The sequence below is a fragment of the Lissotriton helveticus genome, chromosome 5_1 (assembly GCF_964261635.1).
Source record: "Lissotriton helveticus chromosome 5_1, aLisHel1.1, whole genome shotgun sequence".
Lineage (NCBI taxonomy): Eukaryota > Metazoa > Chordata > Amphibia > Caudata > Salamandridae > Lissotriton > Lissotriton helveticus.
This window is the reverse complement of record NC_136065.1, coordinates 1,556,506,408-1,556,519,575: the sequence shown is the minus strand read 5'-3', so window position 1 is coordinate 1,556,519,575 and position 13,168 is coordinate 1,556,506,408. Positions and strand designations below refer to the sequence as shown.

Genomic DNA, 13,168 nt, shown 5'->3' with positions numbered 1-13,168 from the left:
ATATATCCTGAGCTCTTTTCACAATTAATCAAAGTCCTTAATAAGTCAACATCGAGATGGTCTTCTTATTCTTCTTTTATTTCAAAAAACTTCTCCAAGAACAGTCCTAGCCGCCAATATGTTTAGTCTTTTTGTGGTGTGAGCCACAGACTTCCTCAGGGCTAATACTATACAGTGTTCCAAATGACCAGCAAAGTTCAAAAATAGGTAGCGGCTATTGTGAATATGTCAAATTCCAAGGATTTATTGAGGTCCTGTGCCGAGAGACAAGTTATATAGCCTCTCCAGTCTTTTGTGTCATGAAAACCAACAGGTACCCATGAGCAGCAGCGTTGCGTGTAACGAGGTGTAGAAAGTGGTGTTTAGACGTTGGAGAGGCTATATAACTTGTTTCTCGGCACAAGACCTCAATAAATCCTTGGAATTTGACATTCACAATAGCTGCTACCTATTTAAGTCTCGCCTGAGCCAATGCGCTTGCGCATTGCTCCGGCAAGATTATAGTAAGGGGAAAAGAACAGTCTACCAAAATGACGGATTAGACACAGTTCATGTGATCTATGCTCGTGCACAGCGCCAGCCACGTCACACACCATCATTTGTCTGTGCCTCGCATCAGACTTCAAAGGCTGCCGCTTCCCCGCCCCCGGCATCAGACTTCAAAGGAATGCGCTCCCGCTCCCCCGCCCCTCCGCCACAGCAATGCCGAGAGCTTGTTTTGCTTGCTACTCCTTGCCCTCTGGTCTGTGCCTGCTCTCCCGTGTGCTTGCATCTTCCTTCCTTGGCCCTGGGGGTTTTCCGTGTTCTCCCATTCAGTGCCTTCTCGACCCCGTACTCGATTGCTGTCCAAGCCCTCGCTGCCTCTATCATTATACACTCTCCCTGTGTTTTCCTGTTTCCCCTTGCTTTTTCCCGGCTCCATTATTCTGTGCTTTGATAAACTGAACGTGCTTTGTAGCACTCAACCCTGCATGTTCTTAGCTTCAGTCTCTGTGCTGCTGCACCACATCACTCAGGGACACCACCACATCACTCAGGGACACCACCACATCACTCAGGGGCACCACCACATCACTCAGGGGCACCACTCACGGGCACCACCACATTACTCAGGGGCACCACCACATCACTCAGGGGCACCACTCACGGGCACCACCACATTACTCAGGGGCACCACCACATCACCCAGGGACACCACCACATCACCCAGGGACACCACCACATCACCCAGGGACCCCACCACATCACCCAGGGACACCACCACATCACACAGGGACCCCACCACATCACCTAGGGGCACCACTCAGGGGCACCACCACATCACTCAGGAACACCACCACATCACTCAGAGGCATCACCACATCACTCAGGGGCACCACCACATCACTCAGGGGCACCACCACATCACTCAGGGGCACCACCACATCACTCCGGGGCACCACCACATCACTCCGGGGCACCACCACATCACTCCGGGGCACCACCACATCACTCGGGGGCACCACCACATCACTCGGGGGCACCACCACATCACTCAGGGGCACCACCACATCACTCAGGGGCACCACCACATCACTCAGGGGCACCACCACATCACTCAGGGGCACCACCACATCACTCAGGGGCACCACCACATCACTCTGGGACACCACCACATCACTCTGGGACACCACCACATCACTCTGGGACACCACCACATCACTCTGGGACACCACCACATCACTCTAATACACCACCACATCACTCAGCCCAACCACATCATCACTCAGCACCACAACTGCACTGTCCTTGCTTGCTACCAATAAGCATTGCCATAGCCAATAGGACTCGCATTAGGAAAGTGTAAGCTATTGGCTTTGTGAATAACAATGCTATTAATTTATATATTTTCAAAGCCAACACATTTAAAAAAAATGGTCATTTACAATACCAATAGCTCACACTTTCCTAATGCGAGACCTATTGCATTGCAAATGCTTGTTTTGAACTTTGCTGTTAATTTGGAACACTTTATATAGTTTTAGCCCTGAGGAAGTCTGTGGCTCACACCACAAAGAAACGAAACACGTGTTGGCGGCTAGGACTGTTCTTGGAGAAGTTTTTTTAAATAAAAGAAGATTAAGAAGACCTTCTCGATGTTGACTTATTAAGGACTTTGATTAATTGTGAAACAAGCTTAGGATATATTTCTCTTTTTGCAGTTAAAATATAATGCTTTGGTCGAAACCCCGGCAGCGTGACCTACTACTCAAGCATGGAACTGGGAAACTTGAGAGTTCTGTAGGAGAGGCAGAGAGGGGTGGAAAACGACAGCAGTGCAAAACTATTTCCATAAGCCCTCAAGCAGCACTTGCTGTGTTGCTGTACGTGGCAATCGTTTCTCTTTCCCACCAAGGACATTTACAATATTTGGGCTGAAATCGTGATAAGTAAAAAAAAAAAAACTAACCCCCCCTATTGGAGAGAAAGGGGCTCTCCGAGTCTGGTTCGGGGTCTAGAACCAACATTCTAACTTCGGTTATGTGGGTAATTACCAAAAGAATGAGTCTAGTGGAGATCAGATTGTCACTGCCAGAAGCCAATCATTAACACCAGTCTCACAACCACCAAACACTGTTGCCTCATACTTAGAGATGTTGGTAAATGCCATTGCTTCAGGAACTGTCAAAGAATTGGTACAACAGTCCAGTTGCCGTCCTCTAAAGGAACCAAGCCAGATATAAAAAGGATATGAAACAAAACTTAATGCAAGACCCAAGGCCAGTCAAAAAGTGGACTGTTGCACGCAGGGCCAGGGCAATAAATCAACTTACAGGATACTATATCCATGGTGGCAGAAGGCACATTTTTCAGTACCATCAGTTCGGGAGTGCACATAACTGAAAATCCCCATGTATCAGAACAAAGAGCACCACAGAATCATGGTAGGTGACAAGCACCATCGGCTCCCTTGTTCCTACTAAACTGAGAAGGGGGGAGGGGAACATACCGTTTTATCCCCATCTGAACAGCTGACTGATAAAGTACAAGATCTATGATTATGGCCTCAAAACTACACAGCATGCTGTAGAACGTCCACAACAAGCATCAGTTAATCATTTGCTTATTGTTCAGTTTATTAAAACCATACGTTTTGCAAAGCGAAGATTACATAAAAAATACTTCACACATCATAAAAAGCAGAGTTAAAATTGCCCATAAATAGAATATGAATTCATGATAAGACTAAATATTTTTATGACCTATTTAAATATTTAAGCATGTGCTGTCCGCTAGCGATAGTCACTAGCAATGGCCACATAACATTTTTAGGCCTTAGCGCCACTCAGAGTATTGTAATGTATTGCAATTGCATTTATATAGCGCTTACTACCCCTGGTGGGACGTCAAACTGCTTTTTCAGTGAGTAGCATGCTACTCCGTAACCCATAAAGGATTAGTGGTGAATTAGTACAGTGAAATATGAAAGTAATTTGAGTCCGTGGATATGTATGTCAGTTATTTGGATTGAGATGGATAGCAGAGGGAAAAAGGTTTGCATTTATATAGGGCTTGCTACCCCTGATGACGGGCTGAAGAGCTTTTGCGGTGAGTAGCACGCTACTCCCGAACCCATAAAGTTTTAGGGGTGAATTAGTATAGTGATATATGAAATTAGTTTGAGTAGTGGACATGTTAGTCTGTTATTTGAATTGAAAAGGATAGTGGAGGGATAAAAGAGAGAAGGATTTAGAAATGTGTTTTTGGGGAGCTCATGGCAGCAGGAGGAGGCTTGGGATGAGTAAAAGGGAGGTGGAGGGGGAAGAGTCAGAGGGAAGGGTTGTTTTGGGGGATTGGAATAGTCAAAGAGTTGATGCAAGGTCAGGTAGAGTAGGGTTGAGTTTAGAAAAAGTTATTTTGGGGATCATAGTAGTGGTGGTATGGGGTTTGGGATGAATGAGAGAGTGGTCGTAGAGGACATATTGATAGAGGTATATTATGTGAAATAGGGTAGTGCATTGGAAAGAGTAGTAAAAAGACGTTTGAGATGAGTCAGAGTTGAGGTAGTTGAGTTGAGAGTAGATGTAACTAAAATGGTGTCCTATTTGGGATCCAAAGTGCAATAGACATATTAATTTAAAAAAATGACAAAGAGGGCTTCACTGTTGCCATTTTGATAATCAATTCAAGGTAGATTTAGGTGCAAAACAGAAATCACATTACATTGGAGTTCTCAGTGTATATAATGCAGCCGTATATGATCATATGCATCCAAGTGGTTCTCTTGCGCAAGTCTGCCAAGAATGTTTTTGGCTCTTTCCTCTATAACGGACTTAAATTTCATAAATCCGCTACTGAAATTGAAAACCTCTGCTTTGAAAACAGGCAGTTACTCTGCGCCTACAGTGCTCAATTTGTAAAAATAATAATAATAATAAGTGCCAGACTCTTGTTAGGAGGCCACTGCAGCGTGCACCACACAGTGCCCCATCCATGCTGACAGTAATAGTAACAACACAACTACTAACCATCACACTTCAACAAGTGTGACAATTCAGACTATTCCAGGCGCCCAAAGCTATAAGAATGGTTTGGGCACCGTCTAATAGTCATTTTCAATGTATATTGAATTTATAATTAACTTGTTGTGATAATCTCTAAATTAGCCAGACAGCATCATCTTGTGGCAGACTGTAACAAGTGCCGCTGATGACTATGAAGTGTCGGTGCGAGCACAGGAAATCATCTGGCCCAGGGGATGTTCCTATCAACTGTGTCAAACACAAATGGGCCAAATGCTCCTTTGCGACCGCAAAAAACGGTTGTGCATCCGGCCCTTCCACTCATTAAAGAGCCCATGGACTTAGAGTACAAGCTGTTTTTACACATCTCCGGGTTCCCACCCCTTCACTTCTATCTGTGCTCAATATTTGTATACCTTGAAAAGAAAAATCCAGGAAACTTCTTCAGGTCTTTTGAAAGCATTTAAAAAAAAAAAAAAATTATCGAAATCCAAACGCTCTTGATGAGACTTGAATGTTGTCTTTTACATGCTCTACTTATGTTGTAATGGTTTTAGTACTCGCACAATAAACCTTTATAAAAACAAATGTGACAAAAAAAGATGGAAGACAATAGGTGGATGGGGTGGTGGGTGGTAAACTACTAACGTCCATTTTATAAGAAAATAAGGAACAGTTTATTTACCTTCGGTAACCCCTTATCTAGTAGAGGCTCTATTTAGCTGCAGATTCGTTACCTCAGAATAATCCCACGGTGTCACTCTGGATTCGCAAATTTTTCGAGAGCAGTAAACCAGCGGGTTGGTCGGCTCCCCAGAGGTGGGTCTGTAAAACAATTTCAAACCAAAAAGTCCTGCAGGATCAAATGGGCAAAGTGCCCATCCTGATGGACCTGACTGTACAGGCAGTAGTGTTTTGTGAATGTGTGCAGAGAAGCCAATGTCGCTGCCTGGCAAATGTCCAGGACTGAGATTCCACATGCTATTGCAATGGTCGCAGCCTTGGTTATGGTGTAATGAGCACACAAGCCCTCAGGGGGCTGCTTCTTGGCCAGTGCATAGCAGATCTTAATGCAGAGCATGATCCATAGGGAGATGGTCTGCTTCTGCACAGCATTTCACTTCTTCACTACGACCTAGGCCACTAGGAGTTGGTTGTCCACCCGGTACTCTTTTGTGCGGTCAAGGTAGAACGACAAAGCTCTTTTTGGGTCCAGCCAGTGAAGTCACTCCTCTTTCTTGGAGGAATGTGGTGGAGCGTAAATAGTAGTCAGGGTGATGGACTGGCCTACATGAAAGGGACTGATAACTTTTGACAGAAAGGAAGCTCCAGAACGAAGAACCAGCTTGGCTGGGTAGATATTCAACTAAGGAGACTTGTATTGACAAAGCCTGAAGCTAACTGACCCTCCCGGCAGATGTTATTGCAGCGTGAAGGCAGTCTTGATGGTAAGGAGTTTGAGAGGACAATTGTGCAATGGCTCAAAGGGAGCGCACATCAGAAATGTAAAGGCCAGATTAAGGTCCCACTGAGGTATGATGAAGGGCGAAGGTGGGAACATGTGTTGCAAACCTTTTAAGAACTTATGTACAACAGGAGATTTAAATAGGAATGGCTGATCAGGCAACCGCAGAAAGGCTGAGATGGCAGGCAGGGTCCTGCTGGGTAAAAGAATGGATAAAGAGAAGGACCTGAGAGAGAAGAGGGTCAACCTGTTTCTCTGCCCACAATGCCACATAGTTGCCCCAAAGGCAGGATTATACAGGCTTGTTGGAGGGCCGCCTGGCTGCCATGAAAACAGTGCAGACTTCGGGTGGAAGGTCAAAAGCCGCCAACTGTCACCGATTAATCTACATGCATCAAGGCTGAGCGATAACTGGTTCAGGTGGAGAATCCTCCCCTGCTGCAGAGACAGAAGATCCTCCTGAAGAGGCAGCCTGATCAGGGGACCGATCGCCATACTAAACAGCTCGGGAAAACAAACTCTCAGAGCCCAGTTGGAACCAGAAGAATGACATGGGCCTGGTCGTTTCAGATGTTCTTGAGAAATCTGAGCAGGAGTGATATGGGCAGAGGGGCATACAAGAGGCCTGAGAGCTCCACTTGAGACAAAAAGCATCTCTGCGATCTCAGCGTTGGAGAACAGATCTAACCAAGGCTCTCCCCACTGCTGAAAGAGACCTTGCACCATCTCCAGATGGAGATGCCATTCGTGATCTGCCAGGCATCTTCAGCTGAGTTAGTCTGCCCCAGTGTTTAGAGAGCCCTCCAGGTGTTGAACCACCATGAAAACACCCTGATGTTCCAGCCATGTTTAGACATGCAGGACCTCTTAAAAGAGGATCCATGACCCCACCCGCCTTGTTTGTTACAGCACCACATGGCGGTGGTGTTGTCCGTGACCACCTGCACTAGCCTTCTTTAGATGGAGGACAGAAAGGCTTTTAACGCCATTCAGATCACCCGGAGCTCCAGCATGTTGATTTGAAGTCCTGATTCCGCCAGAGGCCTCTGAACTCCACCTCTCCCAGATGCCCACCCCATCCCAGGAGTGACGCATCGGTCACTACTGTCAAATCTGGTTGAGGAAGGGGGAGGGGTCTGCAGCTGATCCAAACGCAGTTTCCTAAACATTGCTGCAGATCATTTCAAGTTTCGTCCAAGATCTGGGCCATGTTGGAGAGATTTCCTCGATTCTGCGGCCACTGCAATGTCAGGTCCGCCTGCAGAACCCGCATATGCCTGCCAGGATGTGTCACAAGCAGGATGCAGGAGGCCAAGAGGCTCATCAGTCTAAGAGACAGTCTCACCTAAATCCAGGACAGAGGCTGAAACATCAGTACCATAGCCTGAACATACTGAGCTCGCCATTTTCGATCATAGGCCCGAAACTGTACCATGTCCAGAACAGCTCAGATAAAAGGAAGCATCTGAGAGGGAGTCAGGTGTGACTTCGGCACATTGACAGTAAACCCAAGCGAGTGCAGGAGACCCGCAGTCGTATCAAGGTGGGAGATGACAACCTGGAGCGAGTTCACCTTCAACAGCCAGTCGTCGAGATTGGGGAAGACTTGCACCCCTGATCTCCGCAGATGAACTGCAACCACCGCTGACACCCTGGGGAACACCCGAGGGACACTGGTAAGGCCAAAATAAAGCACAGCAAACTGAAAGTGCTTGTGGCCCACCATGAACCACAGGTAGTGCCTGTGGGCAGGAGGTATGCATTCTGCAAGTCCAACGCTACCATCCAGTCTACCGGGTCCAGGGAAGACAGAACGTAAGGGAGCATGAACATTTTGAACTTCTCCTCGAGGAAGAAATTGTGAGGGGGAAGATCTAGGATAGGACAAAGGCTTCCGTCCTTTGGGGGCACAAGGAAATAGTGGAAATAACCAAAACCTACTTCTGGCGTCGACACTCTTGTCCAAGAAAGCCATTATTTCCTAGCAGAGCAAACAGAGATGGTCCTCTGTCAGCCTATCGTAAGTGGGTAGCAGGGGTGGAGGACTGGTCATGAAGGGGAGGCAGTAGCCCCTTCAGACCATCTGAAGATCCCATTGATCAGATCTTAGAGGCCTCCAGTGAAGCAGGTGATGGCAAACTTAGCCTCACACTGGTTGCCCATGATAGTAAGAGGGCAAACTAAAGGGGGCTTGGAGGCTGCGGCTGCCGGGTGAGTGGTGGACTGGTCCAACTTCTGGTTGCCCGACCTACGAGGTTTGTGGGTACCATACCCTCGGCCACTCAGATGCGGAGAAGCTTGGGCACTGTGGTGGCTAGATGGGTAAAGATGCGGCTGAAAGCCCCTTCCATAGCTATGAATGGCTCGAAAGGCAGGGGGGGTTGGCGAGAGGCCATGAAAAGGCCTAAGGACCTGGCCATAGCCACGCTGTCCTTGAAGAGCTTCAGTGCTGAGTCCACCTTGTCTCTGAAGAGACAGGAGCCATCAAAGTGCATGTCCATAAGACATGGCTGGACTTGCCCTGAAAAGCTCTCAGCCAGGTATGGCGCCATAAGGCCATAATCTATTTAACTGCTCTGCCTAGCAAGTTGGTGGTATCCAGTCCACATCTGATCGTGAACTTAGCTGCGTCTCTTCCATCAGCAACAGATTGCAAAAGTATGGTCCGTGCCTCATCCAGAAACATGGGCAGCATATGTGCAACTGAATCCCATAGAGCATGGAAGTAACGGCCCAATAGGCAAGCAGTGTTCATGGACTCCAGTGCCAGGCTGGTGGAAGAAAACATTTTTTTGCCTAAGGTGTCCAGCCTCTTGGATTCCTTATCCGGTGGGGTGTTAAGGAACGTGCCGGATTTACATAGGTAGTAGAGGTTCGATGGATGGATGTTGCATGAGGTACTGGGGGTCCCCTGGGGCAGGGCAATGGGAGCAAGTAATCGTCTTGTTCACTGAAGGATGTTTGAGGGTTTCATTAAATGGGAGAAGCGGTTCTGAGGGGGCCAATCTCGGCTGAAGCACCCACGTTAAGACATTAGTCCTGACTGTCACTGAGGGTAGGAAAAGGTCCAGGACCTCGACTGCACTTCTCACCACCATAGGAAATGACGATCTCTCCTCCAAACCCACAGTAGGGGGAGAAAGCATGCCAGTATCTGGGGAAGGGTACGGTTCACTGGCCTCCGCCAAGCCCTCACACCAGTCCATGGTGTTATCTAGGGGCATGTATTGTTCAGGGTCCAGCGATCCCTCCCAATCCTCCCCAAGTTTTAGCCCATGGGAATAGGGCTCTGGCTAGGAAGGTATGGGCCCAGTCTGCACCAGAATCAGCGTCGGACAACGCCCCACGGGCTCCTTGTTGGAGTCGAGGATTAAAATGGAGATGATGGCACTGGTGGAAGCATCGGCATCATGGCAGCACCAGGGAGGGTCGAGGGGGTATGACTGTAGCCTGTCCCAACCATCTGTGAATCCAAGGGAGCCCGATTGTCTTGTATAAAGACTGTGACGGGCGGGGCAAAGTCGAAGACCTATACGACTTCTTGTTCTTCTTTACCTTGTGGGACATACCCAAACGCCCAGACAACTTATAGTGTGAGGAAGATCTTTGGCTCTTTCAATGATCCCGGGACCTTCCTCTCAACCGGGATCAAGACCGTTGCGCGTCGCATGTCCAGCGACAAGGATCTTGAGGGACCAGTTCCTCAAGGCTTTGGGTGCATGTCATGACAATTGTCACGGGTCTTCGCATTGTGGTCATGCTACATGCAGCAGCAAACAAGATGCATCACTGACATCGGTCGATGACAAGTGCTGCAGGGCTTGAAGTCGGCCTATCTAGAGGGCATCTCAGCCAATCCAGGAGACGGTCACTCCAAAAAGACTTTGACAATAGTCAAACAAGGTCAGTCAAAAAATTGACTGAGGGTACTTCTCGCCAGACCTACGCTGAGTGACACGGAAATAGAAGAAATTACTTCAGCACAGTGGGGTGGCTCCCATATATTGGCACAGCGCACATCACTTCCGACATGGACGATGCCACGCAGAGGTGAACAACGCCACCTACTGGCATGCAGGGGCACTGCTGATGGAAAATATCCGGATCCAGTCTGAAGCCTAGGGATAATTCTAAGGTAAGGAATCTGCGGCCTGAAGTCTCTATCAGATACAGACTTTCCAATTGAAAAAAAACACCTATCAGCTCGTTTATATCATGTTCAATGGACTACAGCTGTAATTGGTGTTAAAACACGCTTTTATCAATAGAATCTTTCACTTACAGGGGTTTTATTTTTTGCTGTCCTAAAAGCTGCAACAATTACATAACTGAAGCACTGGCTACAATATTTCATTCTAAGCACAGTACCTTGCTGTAAACACAAGAAAAAGAAAAAGAAAGCGAGCATCTAAGACTTTCCCAACAGTTAGTGCCGAATTACGAGTGGGTCGGTGTATTTGGACACATGCTTAAACCCCGGTTTACGCACAGGTCATAATTACGGTTTGGGAGCTATTTACCGCAAGCATATTGAATGTGTTAAATACTTCAACCTTTTTTTTAAATATTTTGTCAGGTCGTACCTACTGAAATTTAACAGGGGAAATGTGGACAGTATTACCATACCACGTGGAATTTGGTGTATTAAACACGAAAATCTGCATGGCATTCCCCAGAAACTATTAATTGCACCCAATAAATAACGTACCTTAGTATTGTTATTTATCAGGTGTAATAAATAGCAGTGGTAGTTCGCCCATAGGGGGCGCAGGGGCGGCGAACCACCAACAAATGTCCCAAGCCTGCCTCGTCTCCAATTACCTGCTGACATGATGTTGCTCTTTCGCAGGAAAATTAGTGTCTGTTTTCAAATTCTAGTGCAGCATCATGCAAGCAGCAAAGGGGGCGTCACTGTCCCGTTTAAACTGCGCATGTGTCAGGCGGTGGCTTCTTCAGCCCACCTCTCACATTCACAGTTCATAGCAGACATGGAGCACTCACCTTGGGCAGTCCAGCATGTCTGCTAAGGAGGCTTCAGTGGGGTTTGTCACTCTTCATCCCGATACCCCATCAGATGCTAGGTTAGGGGAGAAGGACCTGCTTCCAGCCCTATCTTGTCATCTGATGGGGCAGGAGCTTGTGTTCCAGGCCAGGACAAGCAAAAGCTATCATTCATAACAGCTTCCGCCTGTTTATACTGGCGCGCAACTCATTGGAGTCAGAATCCGGGCACAAGAATCACGGCGAGGTCAAATTCCAAAGTCACAAGGTAAAATTATTGTAATAGCTTTTGTGAGTGAGCAGGACTGTGATCGTTTGTGTGTGTCTGTGTGTGTACATGATTGTTTATGTGTCGTATGTATATATGCGTGCGTGTATTTGAGTGTATGCATGATGTATATGTCTTCTCCATGAACACTATCTGTTTTCTGTGCTGTTCTTCATTAAAATCGTCCGTTTTTTTAAATAACTTAATACTCGTTCTAAGCAGTGTGTACAATTCTAAAAACTAAGAAGCCCTGCAACGTCTGCAAGGCCCTGGACATAATAGCGTTGTTGTAGCTTTATTAACAGTATGATGTGTATTTTGGAATTAAAAAGGCTTGTATCCCTTATCAGCAATTTTATTCTTATTTCTCATCTTCTCTTTGCACAGTCAGCCTTTAACACGTTTGTCTTGTTACCCACGTAAATCTCTCAGGTGGCATTGTGCCTCTTACACAGTGCAAATCTTCAGAATAAAATAAAACGAATAACACATTCAAAATACACAGGTACACTTTGTGGGATTGTATCAAACCCTGGAGAGGCTGGAAACCTTCAAGTTCCTAAAATCAGTGCAATACCTCAGGCCAGGCAGTAGGCAGTTACTTTGGGGGAAGGGGTGGAGGGCCTTGCCAGGGATAGTAAGCACTATATCAATACAATTATAATTCTTTGACACGGAGATATGGGAGTACATTGAAGTTACAATCTTCGTCCATGGTATCAAACGTGAATAACATCACATCACTTTCATTTTAACTGCCCCCTGTCTAAACTTTCAATAGTTTCTGGATGTACCATATCAGCCATAATACAATATTTTGACATTCATTACCATTGTCGTTTTTGGAGACCAACATAAACATTGTGACGGTAACATAGATGTCAGCTCTATGCAATTTATAATTTTGGCATGATCGAGAAACCGAGTAGGCTGCATAACAATTGTTTTGATGTATTACTTCATACAGAGTTTTATTCTAAGTGCTATATTAACCGAGGTCGTTGGGGGCCCAAATCAGAAGTTCTAGAAGAGGCGTGACATGCAATATTATTGTAGTGCACTATGCACATAAAGGTAGATAACTGCAGAAATATGGCTTTCAAAGGGAATACTCCTAGACGAGTGATTTGCTACAAGGGGTTTGGAGGCAGACATTGTAAACGTAAACACATATTTGGGGAAATGGAATTTTAAGTGCAGAGTCCTTTTAAGCAAAACAGCTAGATGGTGAATTAATTCATGGCTCTGACATTTGCAATGATATGGAGATCATAAGTTTGAATTCTGGTAAAATCGACTCAGAATTCCATCCTTCCAAGGTTCATCGGAAACGGTAGAAGTGAAATATGAATGGATCTATCTTTAGCTATCAGCATTAGTTTTGCCTCTATATTGGTTTGTTGACTGAATGATGTGGTAAAGCATTAGAGATGCAGTGCATTTAAGAAATCAATTGTGTTTGAATTGGTCTACTATGTGTGCTTGGGCTGTAAGGCAGTTTTTCTGAGATCGCTTTTAGCTTGTTTATTGTACATTTTCTTGAAATTCTAGCCCGAGCCCCCTTTCCAGTTTTAGCTATGCTAGCACGAATGCTACACCTCAGATCTTGAATTTGTGCCACACCACTTTTCAAATCTACCAACAGCCACTGATAAATAGCACCTTTACTCGTAATCAGGTCCTATGATAAATTATTTCACTACAGTGCTTTTCAAGACAAATCATTTTGTTCTTTCTAACTAGATTGAAATGGGTCACGCTTTGCCCGCCTCTCAAGCTGTCCATTCTGTGTGATGCCTCGTTCTCCAGGCTCCCACAAAGTGCTGTGCCACTATTATGTCTGTAATGTGCCCGGTTCTTTTTGTATTTTCCATCATATGCAATCTGCATACAGGGCTCTAGAGCACCTGCTGTTTGACAGCTGTGCCCTTC

The 13,168-nt window shown here is 46.2% G+C and overlaps 1 protein-coding gene across 2 annotated transcripts in view; it reads right to left on the bottom strand.

The window, feature by feature from the left end:
* Positions 1-13,168, bottom strand: part of PIK3C2B (phosphatidylinositol-4-phosphate 3-kinase catalytic subunit type 2 beta) — a 463,326-nt gene that overhangs the window by 222,173 nt on the left and 227,985 nt on the right. The window lies entirely within an intron of this gene.